The following is a 7,877-nucleotide window of genomic DNA, read 5'->3' on the forward strand; positions in this document are numbered from 1 at the left end:
ATTACTGTCGATACGATGGAAAAATGGAAGGATAGGCATGAAGAGCATTATAAATTGGTGCATGTATATATACTTCTTTTATAAGAATCTCATTTTCTTATTGCGTTTACAAGTTTGTCTTTAAATTATTGAAATAAATAAGTTTTAATGAATATAAAAAACAAAAAAATTTGTCGCAATAAATCAAATCATTATCATTAAATGCCATAAATAAATTCTAAAAATATCTTCAAATGCCTATTTAATATTATACGACGTTTCTATATACTTTCTTTTTCTATTATACAATAAATTTATACGACAAAGGTGACAATTCTTTGAGAGAAACATCGAATGACAGGCAAATTTATAACTATTCACTTTCTAATGTAAAATCAATTGCATTTAATTCGCAAATAATTTTACAAATTTGATTATAAAATTGTCCAAATAACGGATATATTTATTTTTTTCAATGAAATCAATCATTTGACAAAAGAGTATTTGATGAAAGAATATTTAATATATAATTCAGAGAATAATGATTTAAAAAATATCAAAATTCTTTAATTTACTTTCGATGAATGAAAATATTAAAATAAATTAAAATTCTTCTAAAATATTATTGATTATTCAATGGAAAATATATCAAGCATTTTTTTCTTCATTTTTTTTTCCAATTTATAATAAAATTTTAATCTTAGCAGAGAAAACAACTTTTTATAAATAAAATCATTTTTTTTATAATTATATCATTAATTGCAAGATATTCTAAGTATTACATACTTGTGTCCCATGAAACAGCGCAATATGATCAAGCAAAGAAAATACCTTGAACTTGCCATTTAAGTAACTACCGTGTGAAGATTCTGACAATTAAAGGTTAAATAATGCTTAAACTTACATGAGTACATTCCACTCAACGCTTTAATTGTGTTTAGTTGTTAAATTTGTTCCAATGTTTCCTTCCTTCTTCTTGGAAATATTCGTTTTTCTCAAAAGAAAAAAAATTAATTTCTGAAAAGTAATATAAATGAATCATAAAATGTAAAATAATAAAAAGAAGAGATATAAGATTCGAGAAAATACCATTTTTCAATCAACTTTTATATCAAATAAGAATTAAATTGATATATTAATATGATATATAATATATAAAAATAAATATACTGCTATTGACTGATAATAATTAAATAATTAAATCAATTAATTCAAAATACAAAATCGAATGTTTTTTTTAAATTTCATATTAGAATGTATATTTTTATTCGTTTAAATATAACGTTTCGTTTCTTCGATTATTAATTGAAAATTGATATAATTTAATAAATCATTCCAATTTCCTACAATTACACATCCGATTTATCGCATGTCTACTTTCAAAATTTCGCCTGATTATACGATAATGTAATCATAGAGGAACATGCATATAAAAAATGAACGCATTTCTTAGAATGTAATTGATTATTCAATTGAGTATTCATATCATTATTTCGCATATCTAAATCTAAAGAAAAATTTTTTTTTCTTTATATGAATTATAAAATGCATACAGCGAGATAATAAGATGTAGAATAATAAATGAAGATTATCGAACATTTAAATAATTAAACATATTTAAAAAAAAAAATGAAAATACTTTATATTATTACATTTTTCAAAAATTATATTTAATTTTAAATATTATTTAAATAATATCAATATTAATTGATATCGTGTAATAAATTTTCAAATAATCGAATAAATCAAATAAATTGCATTCTGAAATGAAAACAAATATTTATTATACTAAATTACCAATACAAAATCTAATTCCAGTGAAAAACTTCATTTAAATAACATTTATATTAAATTTACATAATGTTTATATAATATTTAAATCATATATTTAGTTCAAGTTTAATTTATTCATTGCTATTAATTTTATCATAATTCGAATAAAACGACAGATACCAATAACCAATATTCAATTCCTATTATACTTTTTCCTTAGATAAAGAGCGCTACACGTTTTACTTTTCGTTTACTATTATCATAGTTTTCCATTATAAATATCGTTATTTAACTATATTAACAATATCCTATTAACAAAATTATTTCTCTATATTTTATTTTCCACGGATAACAGGCGAAAACTTTAAAACTGCATAATTTGTCTAATTTTCAATTGCTAATTAGGCCTTTAATCTCTCCTTATTATCTATCTGTATATTATATCTTCACTGTAATTTACACTTTGCGATTGAGTTATTTAAAATAAGCGGAAAATGATTTGTTCGACCAATTTCAACCAGGGTATAAAATGCACTCCTATGTTTGTATAATTAATCGCATAAATAAGATAATTAACGAAAGATTGATCACACGCCATTCTCTGCGATTGAAGTAGCGAAACACAACGCCCGCACTTTCTCCCTTTCAATTGGAAAATTAATATTTCTTCGGCTCTTTGTGGAGCGACCATCATCATCAGGGAAATCCTGATCGTGTATTCGCTCATGCGTATCCTTCGATTCGATTATTCGAACAATGTTAAGACAAAATATATAACATTTGTGAAAACATTTATGTAACGATACACGTTTGATTCTTATAATTTTTTTTCTTTTTTTATTATTATTATTATTATTATTAATAGTTTATTATTATTATATTTATTATTATTATTATTATTTATTATTATATATAATTATAATTATTAGTTTCAATCGTAAATTCTAACGAGATTGAAACGAGGGAAAGATGAAAAGCATAATGTCAATCATAATAAATGATTCACGCTAATTCCAGGATTTCATTCGCGAATATCTGTCTGATGATTATTTAATGACTAATGAATTAATATACACGTGCTTCCTCGATTCTAGGATTCGGTGGATAATGTGTGAAAGTAGTTAGCCTTCGAATAATGGTGTTTTGACGATTCATGTTTATTCTAAGATTTCATTTGTTAATTTTTTTTTTTTTTTTTTTTTTTTTATATAATTATCGAATGGCCATGAGTGCATTCGATGTTTTCATTTTAATACACCGCCATTCAAAGTGAATGTCACATTCTTAAATTGAAATAAAACGCAAATTATAAATACAATAGCATTAGATTTTTTTTATCAAACGAGCTCCATTCATTTTTCATTACATTTTCTATTGTTGAATCGTTGACATAACTGACGCTAAAATGATGCCAAGAATTATTGATGAAGAAGAAAAGGGGGACAAAAATTTGACGTTGCACAATTTTTTGAAAACTAAACATTTTGGCCAATAATCTGAAAAACGAATCGAAATAAAATTATGTAAAATTGTATCGGAATACATGTAGCTATTGTGAAAAGAAAATGGATCAAATCGATCCATAATAGATATTAAAATGGACTTTTATTAAATAAAGAAATATAATTTGTCTTTTATTTCATTATAAAGATAACATCCTATTTGAATAATTCCATATAATTAATATATATTTTCTTCGTAATATATCATGACAGATAATCACGTGTAAAAATTGTTAAATTTAAAAAATGCATTAAATTGTCGTTTGAAATTATATTTATCATTTAAAATTATCGATACGGTTAAATACTTTTACATAACCAAATGATTAAATAAATTTTGCATAATGGATAACGCTTACACTTGTATTATACTTGTAATATTTTGAATATTATGCTTTTCTTTTCTTTTCTTTTCTTTTTTTTTTTATGTAATGTATTAGAGTCATGTCATGCTAAATTAAACGCATATTTTTTATTTAAGGAACATTAAACATTTGTACGCATCAAGATTGGAAAAGATAAAATATGAATGTTCGGTCAAATCGTTGAAGAAAATAGGATGAAAAAAATTAATTATTTTATAAAAACAAGTTACAAGAAAAGATATATTATATATCGTGTTTCATCAAACATTCAAAAAGATATAAATTAAGGAAATATATAAATCAACTAGTAAAGATATATAGTACAATTATAACTTTCTAAATAATTAATAATACATAGATTAGTAAAATAAAATTTAGTTAATACATAAGTAAAATAATAATGGATAATAATATACAATAACAATTTTTTTTACTAAAATATTTTTAAAAATTCAAAAATTGAAATCAATATTTTTTTCCTTTTCTTTTAAAATGTGATTTCTTAATGTTCAAACAAATCTTTTGTTCCAAACAAATCTTTATTATATTAAAGAAAAAATATTGAAATTTCGAGGATTGGTATCATTTCTTCAAAGAAATGTAAATCGAAAAAAGTATATACACAAATTTTCGCATTAAAATTAACAATTTTCTATTTTTGCAAAATAATGTAAAGTTCTTGAAAAAATTTTATCATTGACTGTACATATGAAACATCGAATTGTTTAATTACAACTTGGATCGATTTAACAACTGGAATCTGATGTAACGGAAGAAATGTAATTGGTATCAATAATCGTTAATGAATAATCTATTCTTTTGCAATTAACCGAGATTGGAAAACCCGGTAAAATTATAAAAAAAAGAGAAAAACTGGATTCGTATATTACCAGTCAGGGATACTTGTTCGTTTTCCATTGAATGCCATTCTGATTTGTGACCGCAGAAAATTCACCGAACGGTTTCTCAATCTCTGGCAAACAGACATCGTTTTACCAGCTGGGTTTTGAAACCCAGTCTCGTTCGTATTATCGGTAAAACTTTGATCGATTCGGGCAGAAAACGGATAGATTGTCGGATATTTCAGGATATTCTAATGCAAATATAATATATCTCTCTTCACTTTCATTCGTTGCCTCGTTGCCAGATTATTATCGAGTTTTGTCGCGTGACCGTTTCACCAGTGTGAATTGAATTATACGGGAAAACATAAAGCAGCCAGCATGTTCACGACAATTTCTCGCATAATTATGACGCGTAAAAATTTACGAGTCATAATTCCCGCGTTTCAGCAACACGAATGGACGTACGATATTGGAGAAAATATTCCATTTGTTAAATTTTACTCGACCTTATCAGATAAATTAATAATTAAATACGAATCACGATTATACGTGTGGAATACGTGTTGTTTAACAAGATTTATAAAGATATTAAAATAATTGGAATATTTGTAACGTTTGGGAACAAGAGGGATTGCTATGAAATGTAAATTTGACATTTTTGGAAAAGTTATCTTGAATTTCTGTTTAGATAAATATTGCAAATGATAAATCGTTTTTATATATAATAATTATTGGGGATTAAGAATTTTTTATAAATCTGGAACAATAAAATTCGTAAACTCATGTGAAATAATTTTTGTAATTTTAAAAAAAGATGATTGGAAAAATCTTTCGCAAGAATCGTTATCGTTCATTGAATTTCTTCTTCTTCTGGATGGATTCGTTTCTTTTTACCACAAATTTCTATCACGATAGAAAGTTTTCGTATTATTCATCGTTTTCAAAAAAAACTAAAAGAGTGTAAATCATTGTACAGTAATCGGAATATAAATAAAATATCAAAACTTTCTCATAATTCATATCTCTCGTTGCTACTTAAATTTCTTTGATTTTGTTTTAATTTGAAAAAAAGTAAACAACGATTTGCAAATTTTTTTACAATATCTACGTTTATCTATATTCCATCATAAATCAAAAAAACAAAAAAGCTATCTCATGTTCTTATTCATTGCTCAAACGAATTATATTAAAATTTTATATGAGACGACATTTCTCTATGTTAGCGATCGTGTTAATGATGTTATCGATGAACATCTCTAATTAAGACGTAATTAGAGGCAAATAATATAATTATAATTTACTTTAATCCTCCTAATTAAAAATTAGAAATGAAAATCTAAGAATTACTCATTCATGTATACCATTTCTTCGGTTACGTGAAAAATATGAATCGTATTTCACGATTTCTTACGAAAAACTAGTCCCGCAACATTGCGAGTAAATTGGTTATATCTGGAAATCCAGTATTTCCTTCTCTATCCCCCTATGAAATCTCATGAATAACAGATTCGATTTCTCAAAAAGTGTTATAAGCTAACACTTTCCACGAGTAATGAAACTCGATAATCGTGACAGACACGAATAATTAAATAAAAAGCGTTGAAAGACGTTTTTATTAATAACTCGATTAAAAGAGATCGATCGGCAATAAATTAACCAACAATTAGCCGTTTCCCCAGTTTGTTCCACGAGAGACGTCAAACGCTTTTATTCGAGAGAAGCCCGATATTACGGCGAGCCTCGTAATGACAAGTAATTATCTAATTGCATGATTTGAGACAGGCAAACCGCGAGATTAGATCGTTTCATTTATGTGTTCAGACATTCATGAAATGTATATTGGATAAGATTTAAATTCGTTGAATGATAAACATTGTGAAACGTTCTCTAGATTTCTCATACTTGATAAATTCTATATTTATTATCCATTATTATTATATATATATATATATGCAAGCAATTTATATTTATTTTACTTATATTTATGTTTTACGTATATGGAATAATTTTTCATTTCGTGGATTTAGAAAAATTCTTTTTTTTTTCTTTTTTATTCTATGAAGTAAAAAATAATATTTTGCGTTATTTTGTTCCGTGTAAGTTGAAAATAAGTTGAGATTGTACTTGTTAAATACGAATTGTAAAAATTCAATGATCTTTTCAAATGTATAAAATATTTATTTTTTCTTCGAAGAATAAAAACAAACGAATCTATTTATATTCGACGCATTATTTATGTTAATTGATTAATAATTATAAAGTTACCGACAATAATAAATTATCGTTACAATTCTATCGTTAAAAATTGAAGTGTCGAAAGATATAGACAAGGCAACAACATATTTCAGTAATACAAATATCACTACTAAAACATATTGCATACACGCAAAGTTTCCAACAAAAATAGAACTTCTCAATTTTGCAATACTTTTTAATTCGAAAAGTTGAGAAATCATGCATTCCCTCGATGCAAATTTATGCATCACAATATTCATTGTGCGTTACGTCCCGTGGAATAGGATGATCGCACAGTAAATTGTGGTAAACGAACTTCGACATCGTATTTTTCGGGAACAAATTTATGCGTACAGTAATCAGTAATAAGCCTTTAAGCTCAATTAACAAATTGCATCATAAAAAACTGACGGAAATTATGATTCGAATAAAACTTTATCAGCATGGATTAATTATTATCTAGTATATTAAAATATTATTTTGAGAAAATAATTAATATTTAAATAGTATTATTATTTCCTTCATTTTTTTAAAAAAGAATTTTCTGATGAGTTTTGTTTTATTCCCAATCAAAATTCAATACATTAAAAAATTCTGAAACTTCGAAAATTCGTTTCAAATAAATTTTCCATTAATAAAAAAAATACTCTAACAATTTTTTTAAAATAAAAGAAAACGTATAAAAATTTGAAATATAAAATCTATTATTTTTCGTAGAATTTTCAAAAGTTAATTTAATATGATTGATTTACGATTTACGCCAAAAATTTTCCAGATCATTATCGTCTGAAATTTATCATCCGCAATTTGAAAAGATATCTCAAATACCTAACCTATTTCCATATCAAAAATTTCAACCGACTCTAATGTGCTCTTTTCACGATATGTATGAATACAAAATAGTTCTTTTCCTCCCGGTTTCCTGTTGCTTCAAAAAGTTGAAGGTATTTCAAGATTCCGTTACTTCCTCTGGAAATATCGATAAAACGATTGCACAATATGGAGGACGGGAACAGTGAATTAACAATCGACTTTCTTATTCTCCTTTCCTGTTCTCCTTTTCCTCCGTGACGTTAATTAAGAAGAAAGTCGGGAAACGGTTCGAAGGAAAGGGGGGAAAAGGAAAAGGGACGAAAAGAACACACAAAGTGTGAAAAAAAAAAAAAAAAAAAAAAAAA

General features: G+C 25.3%; 1 protein-coding gene across 1 annotated transcript in view; it reads left to right on the forward strand.

The window, feature by feature from the left end:
- LOC102676898 (peroxidase-like) overlaps window positions 1–7,877 on the forward strand; it is a 24,958-nt gene that overhangs the window by 541 nt on the left and 16,540 nt on the right. The gene's annotated exons all lie outside the window — the stretch shown is intronic.

The sequence above is a fragment of the Apis dorsata genome, unplaced genomic scaffold, assembly GCF_000469605.1.
Source record: "Apis dorsata unplaced genomic scaffold, Apis dorsata 1.3 scaffold_86, whole genome shotgun sequence".
Taxonomy (NCBI): domain Eukaryota; kingdom Metazoa; phylum Arthropoda; class Insecta; order Hymenoptera; family Apidae; genus Apis; species Apis dorsata.